The sequence below is a fragment of the Bactrocera neohumeralis genome, chromosome 3 (assembly GCF_024586455.1).
Source record: "Bactrocera neohumeralis isolate Rockhampton chromosome 3, APGP_CSIRO_Bneo_wtdbg2-racon-allhic-juicebox.fasta_v2, whole genome shotgun sequence".
NCBI lineage: Eukaryota > Metazoa > Arthropoda > Insecta > Diptera > Tephritidae > Bactrocera > Bactrocera neohumeralis.
In genome coordinates this window covers 44,517,632-44,534,552 of record NC_065920.1, presented here as the reverse complement: position 1 = coordinate 44,534,552, position 16,921 = coordinate 44,517,632, and the positions used below count along the sequence as shown (strand labels likewise).

Sequence of the window (16,921 nt, the reverse complement as noted above, 5' to 3'; positions counted from 1 at the left end):
AAATCAAGAAGCAATTAATATAATGGGATTAAACTCGAATAATTCCTTTAGTGTATGCAACTTTATGACAAAAAATTGTTCAAATCAAACCAAAAATGTTCAATACCCTAGGTACCGAATATATGGACCCCGGTACCTATAATTGACTTTGGTCGAAAATAACGGCCAATATGTGGAATATACAATAGAAATTCAGACAGAATTCTTTTCCTGCAGTAGTAATTCTGTGTATCCAAAATGGGTGGAATCGGGTCAATACTTCCCTAAGCCCCCATATCCCTAATATAAAGATTTTCGAACTTTCTGGTGATTTTATGCTGGATATATCGGCCAATATTTGAGTTATCTCAATGAAAATTTCAGAACGTATGTGACTCATAATAGTATATTATTGTGCCTAAAATTAATATAATTGGGCGAAAACAGGATTTTTGAGCATCCGGCTGATTTTGTATAATTACTACGTATAATTATTTTGGTTTTTCTAACATATCTTATGCCGAATATATATGTATGTATGTAGGTCAGCGTATAAGTTGTATATGGTGTATGTATGTATATATAAAACTGCTTAGATTCCGATCCTCTGCTTGACGTTTTACATCAATAGGTATTTCCCTGGCTATGATTCCAGCAAGTTGCAAGAGTATAAAATGTTCGGTTGCATCCGAATTTAGCCCTTCCTTGCTTGTTATATATATATATATCAGAACAAATAAATTTGTTCATCTGATAAAAACCAGCGATTCACAGTTTTAAGCGTTCACATTTTATAGTTGTGGCGGTTAGGGTAGGTTAGGACGGGTCTCATTTAGTTAACTAATTAAACTCGTATTTATTTATAAACATCATTATTCTCATTTAGTAAATTTCTTTTGAAGTTTGGCGCACAATATGGGGATTTACCGTTGAGACATTTACGTATTTAACTTTAAAATGCCAGGTGTGACAGCTGAGTGCGGTTAGTAAAGCGAATTTCACAAATTGTGTCTAAATTGAAAATTAATTTATAACTAAATATAATACGACAAGTAAGTAAGAATGAATTATAAATATTGATTTCTACATATTGTATTTCAACATCAAGGAGTATCAGATCGAATTGAAAACAAAAAATATGTATTTTTTTCGGACTGATGTGTCAAATGTGATAAAATAACTACTAAGATCAATCCAGATTTTGAACTGGCACTAATCAAAAGTTGAAGCACTGAAAACTCCTACATTCTCTCAATACTACGGTTTCGAAAAATTTGTCTGTAGAGCACTCATTGATTCATATTTTATGCATTGTGAATAAAAAACGTCTTTTTTTCAGAAAGATGGGCCATCATATCATTCCTCCAATGGCTTTGATATTATGAGGTAGGTAAAATACTCTGGACAAAAGTCTCATTCAATTGATACTTATCTTTTTTCAGACGATTTTCAATTCCCAAATCTTTCTATCCGAAACATAAAAATCGAAAAGAATGAATATTTCAATTATTGTTTCAAGTTCTAGCATTCTAAAGCTGAATACCGCTCCGGTATTAGGAAGCAATAAAATCAGTTATTTTACCTTTAAGCGAGTTTTTTGTTTAAACTACAAGGTCTGTCGCAAAAGAAACAGGACTGTTAAAAAAAAAACAACAAAAAATTAATATTTTTCAAAAGTTATATTTTTTTATTCAAAATAGTTTCCTTGTGCTTCGATACAGCGTTTAGCCGGGTCAATTAGCATTTCAAATGAGTGTTTAAGGTCATTTTACGGAATGCTCTTGAGAATATCGGTCGTCGCCTTTTGGATAGCTGAAATGTCTTGAAACCAGTGTCCTTTCATGGGCAAATGAAGTTTTCCAAATAGGTAAAAATCACAAGGTGCCAGATCAGGTGAGTAGGGTGAGTGATTAATGGTTAATATGGAGTTTTTTGTCAAAAAATCAGTGACAAGCGTCGACCGATGCCACGGCGCATTATCGTGCAACAGGCGCCAGGACCCTGCCTCACGGTATTGTGGTCGAGCACGATGAATGCGTGACAAAAGACGCTTCATAACACCAAGGTAAAACACAGCATTAATCGTTTGGCCAGGTGGGACGAACTCTAATATTTGCTCTTTGCATTTTACGACCGATGCCCAAAAGCTGCTGTCACTTTTTGATCGATAACATCGATTGTAGTTATTCAATTGACTTAAAATGTTTACGAAATGTCAACAAGAGATCAAACTTTTTATTTCATATACCCACCAATAGGTGGCGCCACCAGAAACAGTTATATTTAAAAAGTTCTGTTTCTTTTGCGATAGACTTTGTATATTTTTTATTGGCTGCAGTTGTAGCTCGAAGATACAGTAAATCATTCGGTCTCTTCACTTTTTCCTGCTCATTTTGAATAACTTTGCCCAATCGCCCGATGTTTTTGATTGTATGAAAAATCTAATTTTGGCGGGTCAAAAATCATCTCATACGAGTATTCGAGCGAAAATGGACATTTTTAATGCCCAACATTTTTTTCAAATTTCAATTCAAAATTACAGACTAATAATTTTTATTATTTGTATGTTTTGAACCAACGTGAAGGTCTCATGTACTACAGCCAAATATTTATTTTTATACCCTGAAGAGGGTACATTAATTTGGCCACGAAGATTGTTACGCCCACAAAAAACCCTAAAGAATACATATATATGTATATAACTGATCAGTGTGATGAGCTGATCACTATAGTGTATAACTATATATGTATATATGAAGTAGGGATCTTAATTCGAATATCCGCTTTGTAACCGTTCGTATGAATATTAAAAGATGAATACGCAATGTTACGACTAAATATTCGAATAGTTATTCTCCTTCGATTCATTTATTCAAATACTCGCAAAAAACTCTACTACGAAAAAAATGAAAATTATCTGAAATCCAAGCAGCCTTTGGTAGAAAAAATTTGTAGAAGTTGAACGCTTATAGCACAAACAGTGGAGAACGTAGAATCGTGGCCCGACTCAGCTGATACGACCTATCTAATGGACGCGTAATGTAAGTTAACAGTGAAAAACGCTACTCCCTTCTCTCTTTGACGTAGGATGCCGTGAGAATTCACGGCATTTGGATTTTTGCCGTAGAAACGTGGCAGCTGATTGCTCTCTCTCAACCCATGGTTGCCAATATCGATATACTGTAGTAATTAACAACTTTTATAATTCAATCTGTTCAATATATTTGAAATTTTCTTAAAATAACTCAAAATCAGAGTCGAATGCTATTATTTATAAATACATATATAAACTATTTCTAATAGTTTGTTTTCAGTTTTGATATTTTATTTTATTTAATTGAAAACATTGTACAAAACTATATATGCGTATTTAGCAATGGCAACATTGTTCAAATGAAAATAAACAAAGATGGCTGATTTGTGCTTTTACACGGGCTCAACTGATGTGTGACTGGTTCTGCTATTACTATTCGAATAGTCAGCAACGAACGTTTAACCAGATAGTCGAAAATGGGCGGTTAATCGAATAGTCGACGACTTACGACTATCCGGATACTACAATATTATTATTTGAATAATGCCCTATCCGGTTAGTCGATTAGTCGAAAACCAAGAGCTCTAATATGAGCGATATACTTGTATGAGCTACGATCTTCGAGATTGTTCAGATCGGACTACTATAGCATATTGCTGCCATACAAACTGAATGATCAAAACGCTATAAGAAATGTACTTATAAAGGGTATTATAGCTGCGGTACAGCCGAAATACACTTTCTTTTTTGCCTGTGAGGGGTATTAAATTTTTAGTCCAACCGAGGTTAAAATTTTTCCCGTTTTTTTTTAATTGTATACAGTAGTCACAGTAGGTGTAGCCTTAATAGTTTCTATAAACAGTTCATTTAAGTTAATATTCTGCTTTCGGTGTAAAAATAAAATACAAAATTGTTGTTAATGATATATTAATATTAATAATTACGGTTTTAATTAATTGTATTGTTATGTATTTCACAAAGAATACCCACACTTTTATCTTTTCATATACATATGTACATTCATACGTAATAGTTTGAATGTTCAAAAGAAAATTTTCGATTTCAAAGAAATAAAAAACGTATTAATTTAAGAATTAGTAGCACAGACATTGAAGATATGTTTATAATAATGTTTATGCATTTCTACTTAGGCAATTTCGTTTAAACTTAATTGCCCAATAAATACTTATATGTAATTGCAGTATTTTTCTCGTTTAAAAGGGTGTGCAATTAAGCATTTTGCATTCTCCTTAGAATACCTGTCTACCATACCTATGTACATTCATACATTTTAGCAATCCTTACATATTTAATGAACCCAGAAGTAAATGAAAGAGTACCTACACATCTCATAGCAAAATCTGTCTCCATAATAATAAAAAAAATCCATTGTTTTTGCACTAAATTGAAGGTTCCATAAGTACATACTATATACTTTGTTATGATTAAAATCATGCGATGTGAGTAAAATATGCAACTTTCGTTTGATAGCTTATTTACATTTGGAAGGTAATTTCATAATGTTACTCTCATAAAACCTTCGTCTCTATTAGCAAAAAACTGGGACAGTAAACTTTTACAAGCTTCTTCTGAGACGAACTTTTCTTAAGCATAATAATTCGCTATAGGTAGAAAAAGGTAGTGATCACTTGTTTCCTTAAGCCTACAAGCTTTATGCATAAGAACCTCCAAACCAAGTTTCCAAAAATTCTGGCGGGTCACTTTCGATGTGTATGACCTAATGAATACAATTCCTCAATTATCAGCCAAAGCCGATCGCTGGCGATTGCTTCCTTCAGAAAATCCAATTGTTTACAGTACATACCGAATTGAGAGTTTAGTCGTAGGGAAGCAGCTCATAATAGATGATTAGCTACCAATCGCAGAGTTCCAATCTTTCCTTCTTTGCTCATGCTCACCGTAATTTAACCATAACCGTCTCGTTTAACGTTGTAGTAAGTGACCACTTTTCATTACCATCCGCTACAAAAGATTTTTGCATTTAGACAGCTATTCGTAGCTGGAAATTCGATTCATGAGGTTTTGTTTTTACATTAATTCGTGTGGCATTCATACATTGCGCTTATTGAGTTTTATTTAAATGGTTCCAAACAGTTTCCTGTGCAATATGTAGCTCCTGAGTAATTTAAACAGTGCTTACCTGAAGGGCAGATTCGAATTCACTGGTATTTTCGACATTTGGCTTGCCATCATTACATATTACCGAAATGGATTCGACGGACCCAAAACTGCGCTCTTTATAGTATTAGAACCATAAACACTATTCACAAGCCGTCTTGCTTGCGATTTCTCCTTTATCAAAGAAAAACTGTAAAATATGGCGTATTTTCTCTTTGCTGGTGTTCATATTTGAGGCGTTCTCCAACAATTTCGGGTCAAAAGGACATAAAACTGTCTGAAAAGTGGTTATATGTATGTATGTACATTTGTATACAGACAGGAGGCCGAAAAAAGAGAAATTTTCAGAATTTTTTCTGAGAACTTCTATTGCGTTCAAATTATCTCCGCTAAACGGAGAAGATTTCATAAAATTTGTCAAGAAAAATGTGTACAATTTATAGTTCCCGCTTTTTTAAATTCTTATTAGTTGTAGGTATTTTGACACTGAGAGATAATCATCTTTATCAATCAATCACTCCTGGCTCACTTTGGCTATCGCATTTATTAGTTCAATAGAAATATGTATAGCTTCTGACTCGAAGAATACATTTTAGACACACATTTTTGCCACGGCCCCATATATGGACAGCCGGACAAAAACACTACGACGGTGGGTGTCCGGTTATGGGGAATTTCACGGCATTTTATGAGTTATCGATCTGAAAATTTTCACACGTCATTTTCTCCCCAAGAGAAGATGCACATTTGTCGGAACCGCCGATATCGGGCCAATATAGCATATAGTTGAAATACAAATTTATAGATAAAAATTCAGTTCTTGTATGGAAAACTTTTTTATTTGACGAGATATCTTCAAGAATATGGTTTGTCCAAGATGCCATCGTCGAAGGAATTATACATACAAACTAACCGATCAAAATCAAGTTCTTGTATGGAATCTTTAGTATTTGTGAACCGAAGTCTTGTTTTTACAGAAAATATTAGTACAAATATATTATATAAAATATTTATTGGCTCGCCCTTACTTAAACAACAAATTATATTGTGTAAAGATTGTTTAGTTGTAGCAAATATTCAATAAACAAAATAATATACACATATGTACATATGTATAGCCCAAATTATTTGCTAAATGTCACGTTTCGAGAATTTTTTCTCCTAATTACTTTTGCTTGCCCTCACAATTTACACATCTTCAACTAATGACGATCACACATGCCAAATACATACTTGTAGTTGTGTTATGTATTTACTTAGTATATAGTAGCAGTGATAAACTGGAAAATTATTTAGCTTTGCTCCAATTGACAAGTGCATCCTAATCTAAAATGTCAATTTTATGAAATTATCATAGCACCCTTTTCGCTGATTGCGACAAATCACTGTCGTTGTATTCCAACTTAGCGGTAATTTAACGTTGTCATTATATGCTATTCGCTAAATTAATTAAGCAGAATTTAATGCAGTGCCGCTAAGTGTGATAAACAATTGAAAATTGTGCAACGTCGGTTAAATTACTTTCAATTTGTTTCAATTTGGGGATTTCGCTTGGTGATGGACTCACTAAATTCTATTAAATAACCAGAGGTTCCCTAGTGAGCTTCGCTACAGCAAAAAAGGAAATTAACTAATGTAAACATTTATAATTAGAAAATTGCTTTCATTTATTGTTTCATTCCGAAGCGTGAAGCATTAATCTCATTCAGTATTAATTCTAAGGAGCAGCCAGAAATAATGGAGTACTGGTAAACTGGTGTCAATTTTATAAAAAAAAAAATGAGAATTGGAGCAATTTTTTTATAATTCTGTCATTTTTGATAATTCTGTCATTATGTGTGTCAAGTTGTCATTATCGTTGGTCAGGAAAATGCGAAATAATTTCAAGAAGGAAAATCTGAAATATTTTCTTTAAATCACAATTAAAATTGACAGCATGAGAACATTAGAATCATTTCTTTCAAAATATTGGGAACAAAATTGTATGGCTGTCAAATTAGCGTAATTGAATTTGATATAATGAAAGATGCTAATTCCGAAAAAAGACCAAAGGTGCTCATATAAAGTATTAAGAATGTTGTAATGTTAATCAATACAAACTGTACAACTTTTTTTGTTCTTTTAAAACGGAGTAATTTTGAATTTTTCAACTTTTTGAAAAATGTAGGATTTTGAAAAATAAATTTTTTTGTTCTTTTAAAACGGAGTAATTTTGAATTTTTCAACTTTTTGAAAAATGTAGGATTTTGAAAAATAAATTTTAACTACTTGAAAACTCATCACACGGCCTTTCTCACTTTTGTATACAATTCAAAAGTTTCTGTAGTTTAGGAGATAAGTCACTTCAAAGTCAAAAAATCTCTTTGTACAAGTCTTTTTTGGTTCACTGTAAATATTCGCTTGTCTGAAAATTTTTGTTTTGAATACATTTTTATTATATCATTGATCTCTACTAGTACATCACTAAGTTGGAAGATGACCGATCTCGTATTAAGTCGAAATATATCCTGTCGTTAAAAGCAAGCTGCTGAAATATATACCGAAGCATACAATGTTATTTCAGGCCAGCAAAAATGTCAATTCATTCTAGGTGTATCATGTGTAAGTCGAAAACGTCGAACATGATGAAATCTTTAATTATAAAATTTTTTTTACATAGGCATTCATCCCACGATATGCAAAATGACATTTTTTTGACAAGATAACATTTTCTTATCTTTCCATTAAATATGTATTTATATTTGTACATACTTTAATTTTATTCGACCTAATCTTCTCCCTTAAGAGAAAACCATAGTTTCATTTATCAGCTTAGCAGTATTGCAATAAGGGTTGCAAATGTTTATATTTCAGATACGTATACGCCATAGTGACCCGATCTTAACAATGTGTTCGAAAAATGTACCGATCGAAACTAAAAAATTTTCTATACAAGAATTTTAGTTTAATCGGTGAGTTCGTATATGCTATAGTGATCCGATAACGCCGGTTTGGAAAAATTAGCAACTTCTTGGTGAGAAAAGAGTGTGTGCAAAATCTTATTTATTCTAAAACTGAGGTACTCATTTGCGTATATACACACGGATTGACTAAATCGACTGGGCTGGTCTCCGACGTTTGCTTTTAGGTGTTACAAACTTTGGAACAAATTCAATATACCCTCTTCAGGGTACACAAATAATTAAATTTATATTTAAATTATTTTTTTTTTATTTTGTAATACCAAGAACCTTAATTAAAAATATTTTTAAAATTTCTAATCTCGAATACCGGTTTGAAAAACTATAAATAAACTTTTAACCCCGAATGCTGTATTAAAAATAAAAAACATTATTATTTCAAGTTTTTAATTAAAAATTTTATTTTTTTATTATTTTGAATATAGATTTTTCGCGTTTACTAAACTTCGAGTTCTGCCATTCTGAACTAAACCAACATATTCAGTTTACTTTTGCTGTAGCTGGCAAAAAATTTATATTTTATCAATTTTGGATTAATAATTGAAAATTTAATTTAAAATTACGAATTTTTTTCCCCAACATTTTTTTATAACTAACTTCGAAACCGTAATATCATTACAAAAGCACGCAAAAATTCGTCAAATAATATTTTTATTTTTTATAGAAATACATGTTTTATTAATTTTGGATTACCAACTGAAAATTTAATTTTTGGATTAAAATTTTAAAAAAAAAACAAATGTGTATTTTTTCCAAAACTTTTTATTGGCAAAATTCGCAACCCTATTTGCAATAAAAAAGCACACAAAAATTACGTCCTACCATTTAAGATAGTAGTCTGGTAACTTGGGTTCAAAAAATCGAATTTTTTTTTGCTTAATTTGAAAGTACAATGTCTTGAGAATATACTTTGAAATTTTCAGACAGAAATTCGAAATATTTCGGGAGCTATAGCGAGTTTCCTAGAGCGCCTCGGAGTCCTCTCTCTCGGAGTTGTTGAACTTTAAACGCGTTTTTCTCAAAACATTGTTTTTCTGGTCGGCCCGGGTCCTAACTTTTTTTCTACTAAACCGATTGCTTTCAAATTTTAACAGGCTGTTCTACACACCTATAGTTCTCGCCGGTACTAACGAGACTTTTTTTCACCCCTAACTTTTTATTTTACAACCCTTTCTTTGCTAAAATAAAAGGACTTTTTTTTCAAAGTCCGCCATTTTGTTATTTACCCTTGAAATTTAACTTCATTAGTTCCGACCAGAATGACATGTCTATAGATTAAGAATAATCAAGAATATTTGATTTCAGATAACATCAAGAGCCAAAATCACCCGGGCCACCCACGTGCATTTTTTTGAGGTTCCAACTTCGAGTGACAATAATAATAGTAATAAAGTATTAAATTTTTTCAAATAATTTTTTTTTTATATTTTCAATATGTAAATAAAAACACTCTAAATATTCAAGATAATTCATTTTTATTTTCCTATAAAAAACCACCCTCAAAAGAAGTCATGAAAATAGGCATAAGTTACCAGACTACTACCTTAAAGATAAGTAATTGCATTATAAATATTACAAAAACATTACCTAAGGAATGATTAATTTTCCAAGTATTTCATACAGAAGTTGACAGACAGATGAGACATGCGGAAATAGGCTGATAACAGTAACGCTAGATTTATCATCAGATGTTGTTAAATATTATCTCAAATTCTCAGCTGAAGTAAAGGCGCTTATCAAAGAAACGCAACGCAATATTACATTAGGGTGCACGAGATAATTTTTGAATAGCATAAATTTTTGAAATTTTCGTTTATGGGGTGTTGAGTTAACTTTCCAAAAATTTCACAAATTGCAATAAAAAAATTATACATACATATGTAATAATATTAAAAAATTGCAATTACTTGGAAAATACCTTCCGTAAGTGCACTTTTATAGTAAATTAGCTATGACAAAAAAAATATTTGACGCGTTGCGCTTGTTTATGAAGTCCATACTCTGTGTCATCGAACAATAGTATATTTCTAATTTTTTAAGATAATGTATATCAAACAATTTTAGAAAATTCTTTTTTCCATGGAACATACTATATACGTATATATATGTAGTTAGTTTATATGCATGTATACAACGGAAGTAAGTCCATCGTTAAAAAAATTTGCATTCGGTATAAAAATTTAGTTTATATGTATGTAATATGTATGTACATATTGTGATATTTTGATTTTTGTTAGAAATTTAAGTTTCTTTTATATTTTTGTCATCATGATTTTTGAAAATTTGACTTTCGGCGGTCATCTTTGCAATATATTTATAAACAGTATTATATTAATGTATATTTTGTTGTCAAATATATTTAATTTTTTGGCACACAGCTACGATTAATAATATATGTACGTGTATATGCATACATTTGGGGGACTACGTGTTGGATTAAATAAATATAAAATCAAAATTGAATAGCAACACCAACTTTTGTTATTAATTTATTTTTATACCATTGATAAAAAACTAAAAACAAAAATATATACTCACGTCACGGGATAAGCGCCTGAATAAAAATAGATATATAAAAAACATTTTATCGTATTTTTTTCGGTGGTTCATATCATGCTAGTAATGTGATTGAAAAATTCTCGTTTTTATTTAGTAGGATATGGGATACCATGTATTTATTCGTCGAAAGATGATTTTACTTCTCAATTGCATACCTACTCAATCCGAAGTAGCACGTTATTCTGCGTTGGATTTCGATGCTTACGTTGTTGTTGGCGTTAATGCTGGTTCCACGATAGACGAAATAATCTACGACTTCGAAGTTATGACTGTCAACAGTGATGTGGGAGTCAAGTCATAAATGCGAAGACTGTTTGTTTAATGACAGGAGATATTTCGTCGTTGTCACGACCAACGATAATGACGCCAGTAGTTGCACACTGTTGTAGAAGATTGTACATTCTCTATTCAGTTCTGCAGCTCGAATTATTTTCACCAGCAGTATATTGAAGAAGTCGGCTTTTCTGAAACCTCGTTTGGTATCGAACGGCTCGGAGAGGTCCTTCCCGATCTTGACGGAGATTTTTGGTATTTTTTGGTATTGCTCAACGTCACACAGCTGTATTAGTTTTGCGAGGATATCAAATTCAGTCATAGCGGCAAAAACACAGACTCTTTACGTGGTTCAACTATTTTCAGTCGAAGTTTCATTGGTGTGCCAACCTTAAAAATGAATATTTTACAAATAATTAAACAGCTGGAAATTTTTTCTAAAATGATACCAATGTTCATTTTAATAATCAGTGAACACTCAAAAATTATATTAAAAATAATTATTAAAATGAATATTAGTGTTGATTATATTGCGAGGACAAAAATGTTGGGATGAAAACTAATCCATTTGAACTTCTTAACATCAAGTAAGCCAAAGTTTTACTGACAATTAAAATCAAATGGCTTTTAAATGGCATTTGTTGCAGATTCATCAGTTATTTTCGTTTAAAAAATTAAGCATTTTGTTTTTTTTTTTTTTTTTTAATTGGATAAGGAGCATTATCAGAAATTCTTCGTGTCCTTGCTTTTGGTAATTATCAAGAATATATTTAAAATAATTTTAACTTTGTGCTGGCGCAGACTACGTTATCTATAGTTGCTTAGAAGATTTCAAACACTGATTTTGTGCGTAATGGATAAAACACAAATAACCGAAGATGAGCAAAACGTGTCAAAAATTCAATTCTACTCAAAAAGTACATTCCTAGAAATAGTCGATTGGCGCTTTACGTTCGAAACATTTCCCACGCTCCCTTAATTTAATTTTTAGTGCTTGCCTTGTTTAGTTTTGAGATTTTAATCCATGAGCTCTACAATTTTTTCACATATACAATACATAGAAAGATTTTTACAAAATATTTGATTAAAATAGTAAATAAATTATAAATACAGTATTTTTTAACTCATTTTGCGTATTTTATTAATATTTTTCCTAAATAAACGCACCAGTGTTTAACTACAACTGCTTTGTATTAGTTGAAATTTTTTCATTCTCTAGTCAACCCCACTGACACAAAGTTGAAAATCGTAATACCACAAAAAATTTTGAAATTTGACAGCACTCAACCGACAGTTTTTGATGAATTGAATTGATATCGATAATAACGAATTCAAAAAAAAATATATATATGTATATACTATATATTATAATTTATAATACAGTAAAAAAGTAAATTATTTAAATATTTTCTTGCCCTAATTTGGAAAATTAGTCCCAACTATTTTATTGTTAAAAGCGTGTGTCCTTTTATTTCCAACTGATAATGTTGCCAAGACGTCAGTGTTTCTTGACATATTGTAGAGCGTAGTTAGGATTTGATAAGTTTGAATTAGAGAAACTGTGCTATTATTACAAATGAAAACAATTAAGTAATTTTGTAAATTATTTTTATCAAAATCAAAAAAAAAAAAATAAATAGAAAATAAAAGAAAATTGGCTAACTGGCCTATATGAAAGTGCCGGTCCTGTTGCTGGTCATATGAAAACTTCACAGGTAGTTGATAAAACTATCCATAGAGGTAATGAGTCACAACGTGTTTATGTGTTAGCTTCTAAACTAAATCGATGTTGGGTCTTGAATGCTTTTCAGAAAGCTTGCTTAAATGACGATCAGTATGTGGACCAATCAAAATCCCTGATCACCGGAAACTCCATCGAAACTGTGCATGAAATCATCAAAAATCAGCCGAAATCATCATTGAAATTCATGGAAATGGAATTGAACATCTCCAAAACATCGATTTGTCGCATTTTGACCGAACATTTGGGCTTACGAAAGGTTTGTTCCGCACAAATTGACTGACGACCAAAAATTGCTCAGAATCCAACATTCGAAGAATGATTCTTTGACCAAAAATCACATTTTAATCATTAACCACTCCCCGTATTCACCTGATATGGCACCGTGCAACTTCTTCCTTTTCGGAAAAATGCATTTGCCCTTGAAAGGAAAGCGTTATGCAGACGTAGAGGCCATTCAAAAGGCTTGCACCGGCATACTGGCGGCCATACCAACCTACGAGCTAAAACACTCGTTCGACATGCTTTTGTACCATGCAAAAGCTGTATTGAAGCATAAGGAGTCTATTTTGAATAAAATAAATTGATTTTGCCGAAAAAACCATTTGTTCTTTTTTTTAAGTCCTGTTTACTTTGGAACACACCTTGTACGGAGTATGTTTTAATATTATCAAATTATATTTTTCTACCAAAAACCCAACTTTGAGACATTTTTAAATATTTTTACGTTTTACTTACCATATTTTACAATTTAGATTACTTTCCACTTGAACAGACAGATGCGAACAAGAATAACAAAAACAAAATTGCACCGGTAAAGTGTATGATTAAAAATTGTAAGGAGAATACGTTTTTTTTAATTTTTTTTTTGAAGATGTATTTTATTTAATAAATAAATTAAAAAAAAAAACTGTATATTAATAGAAATTATGTACTTTAATAATCGGAGATTTATTTTGAAAAATTTTGGATTCCTTTGATCCAGGCTTTATTGCGAATAAAGGTGTCTGGTGGTGAGGAAAATTTTTCAGCCTAAAAATATCTCAAATCCAAAAATCCCCAAATAAATATGTATATATATATATATTATTACTATATATGTATGTATGAATATATGTATGTAATGATCGAAGGACTAGTAAAAATTTTGGTTTGTAACCAAATGATGGTTTCCCAATGAAATAATTAAATATACAGCGTGACTCAGGAATATCATTGAAGCAAATTTACAAACTTTTTGACAAATCAAATAGTTTTGTGATTAAATAGAATACACATTTTTTTCTTTATATAAATCATGGTGTACTTATTTCTATGCCGATATATGTACATATGTACTTATGTACATACCAACAATGTGTCTATAACTCTTGTTTTCGCATAAAAAGTCTACCTATAAACAAATATACATATAAACAAGTAAGGAAGGGCTAAGTTCGAGTGTCACCGAACATTTTATACTCTCGCATGATAAAGTGATAATCGAGATTTTATTATACGTCATTTACATATTTTTCAAATACCGTATTTTTGTAAAGTTTTATTCCGCTATCATCATTGGTTCCTAATGTATATACTCGTATTATACAGAAAAAGCATCAGATGGCATTCAAAATAGCGTTATATTGGAAGAAGGCGTGGTTGTGAACCGATTTCACCCATATTTCGTACATGTCATCAGGGTGTTAAGAAAATATTATATACCGAATGAAAATTTCATTGAAATCGGTCTAGTAGTTCCTGAGATATGGTTTTTGGTCCATAAGTGGGCGGCGCCACGCCCATTTTCAATTTTTGAAAAAAGCCTGGGTGCAGCTTCCTTCTGTCATTTCTGCCGTAAAATTTAGTGTTTCTGACGTTTTTTGTAAGTCGGTTAACGCACTTTTTTAGTGATTTTCAACATAACCTTTGTATGAGAGGTGGGCGTGGTTATTATCCGATTTCTTCCATTTTTGAACTGTATATGGAAATGCCTGAAGAAAACGACTGTGTAAAGTTTGGTTGACATAGCTATAGTAGTTTCCGAGATATGTACAAAAAACTTAGTAGGAGACGGGGCCACGCCCACTTTTCCAAAAAAATTGCGTCCAAATATGCCCCTCCCTAATGCGATCCTTTGTGCCAAATTATATTTTAATATCTTTATTTATGGCTTAGTTATGACACTTTATAGGTTTTCGGTTTCCGCCATTTTGTGGGCGTGGCATGGGTCGATTTTGCCCATCTTCGAACTTAACCTTCTTATAGAGCCAAGGAAGACGTGTACCAAGTTTCATCATGATATCTCAATTTTTACTCAAGTTACAGCATGCACGGACGGACGGACGGACAGACGTTCGGACTGACAGACAGACATCCGGATTTCAACTCTATCATCACCCTGATCACTTTGGTACATATATCCCTATATCTGACTCTTTCAATTTTAGGACTTACAAACAACCGTTATGTGAACAAAACTATAATACTCTCCTTAGCAACATTGTTGCGAGAGTATAAATATTAGAGTTAAATACAATATACAAAAAAAAATATCACTGACAAACACAAAAAACATAATAAATACAAAAGGCACGCGATCTAATACACACATACCAACATTCCATACATGCTATGTAAATATATATGTGCATATAAATAATTCATAATAAAGACATTTCAAACAAATTGTTCATAAATTTAGAAGCGAATCATCAACACGCATCCACAATGAAGCATTTTTATTGCTCACCTTTTTAATGATGTCGTCAAAGATGCTCGTTTTTAGGTATGAAAGGGCGATGAGCACGCGACCAAATCGTTTATTTGCACATTTATCAGCAATTAGCCGTTATTTCGTAATTATAACAGTTACTGATAATCAGTAAAATGTTCATTTGTTAATAATTTTCACAAATATTTATGCACTTGTATGTAAGTATGTCCATGAATATCTAAATATTGACTTCGGGTGCACAGTAGCAGCACTTTATTACAATTGGTTTTTAAATGTATTCAATTACTTCAAATAAAGATGGAGATTTTTTATTTTTGTATATCAAACAAGTTAGTTGATGAGAGATTAATAAACAAGTTAAGCGTACATTAAAGGTACGAGTGCCTGTAAGGGGCACCCCTAGTAACCGAATTTTCGGAATTTAATAAAGTACTGCATATTGTTTTTGTTTTATTTTTTAAAAGTATACTGAAAAATTTCTTAAGAAAAAAATGTAATATTTTTCGAGGTACACGGGATCATTGACTGCGTTGAAAATTATCCATCACTGCTCCAATGATTTCGGCCTTCTCCGTGGAAGAAATCTAATAAATATAAATTCTCTACTAGAAGATATTGTCCGAACAATAACCCACGGCCAAAAAAACTAAAAATTGACAAAATGGTGACGTTTGAAAAAATTAAACTTTGTACACAATTGTTAGTCGTTTTTTCAATTAAATTTTTGATCAAGTAAAAAACTGGAAAACCTCTCCCAGCCGTTCGATACCAAACGAGGTTTCAGACAAGGCGACTCCCTGTCGTGCGACTTCTTTAATCTGGTGCTGGAGAAAATAATTCGAGCTGCAGAACTTAATCGAGCAGGAACAATCTTTTATAAGAGTGATTGATATCATCGGCCTCAACACCCGCGCCGTTAGTTCTGCTTTCTCCAGACTGGGCAAGGAAGCAAAGCAAATGGGTCTGGCAGTGAATGAGGACAAGACGAAATATCTCCCGTCATCAAATAAACAGTCATCGCACTCGCGACTAGGCTCTCATGTCACTATTGAGAGTCATACCTTTGAAGTCGTAGATAATTTCGTCTATCTTGGAACTAGTATTAACACCACCAACAATGTCAGTCTGGAAATCCAACGCAGAAGAATTCTTGCCAACAGGTGCTACTTCGGACTGAGTAGGCAATTGAGAAGTAAAGTCCTCTCTCGACGAAAAAAACCAAACTCTATAAGTCACTCATTATTCCAGCCCTGCTATATGGTGTAGAGGCTTGGACGATGACAACAACTGATCAGTCGACGTTGCGAGTTTTCGAGAGAAAGGTTTTGCGAAAGATTTATGGTCCTTTGCGCGTTGGCCACGGCGAATATCGCATTCGATGGAACAATGAGCTGTATGAGATATACGACGACATTGACATTGTTCAGCGAATTAAAAGACAGCGGCTACGTTGGCTAGGTCATGTTGTCCGAATGGACGAAAACACTGCAGCTCTGAAAGTATTCGACGCAGACCCGCGG

The 16,921-nt window shown here is 32.2% G+C and overlaps 1 long non-coding RNA gene across 2 annotated transcripts; it reads left to right on the top strand.

The window, feature by feature from the left end:
* The first annotated feature begins 886 nt into the window (after positions 1-886).
* On the top strand, positions 887-9,529 carry LOC126752732 (uncharacterized). Of its 2 annotated transcripts, none has more exons than XR_007666032.1 (3): positions 887-1,031; positions 1,319-1,365; positions 9,418-9,529. It is a non-coding gene; the product is annotated as an uncharacterized LOC126752732 (long non-coding RNA). The 2 variants fall into 2 exon arrangements; XR_007666031.1 differs by lacking the exon at positions 887-1,031 and adding an exon at positions 1,098-1,255.
* The last annotated feature ends 7,392 nt before the right edge of the window (positions 9,530-16,921 follow it).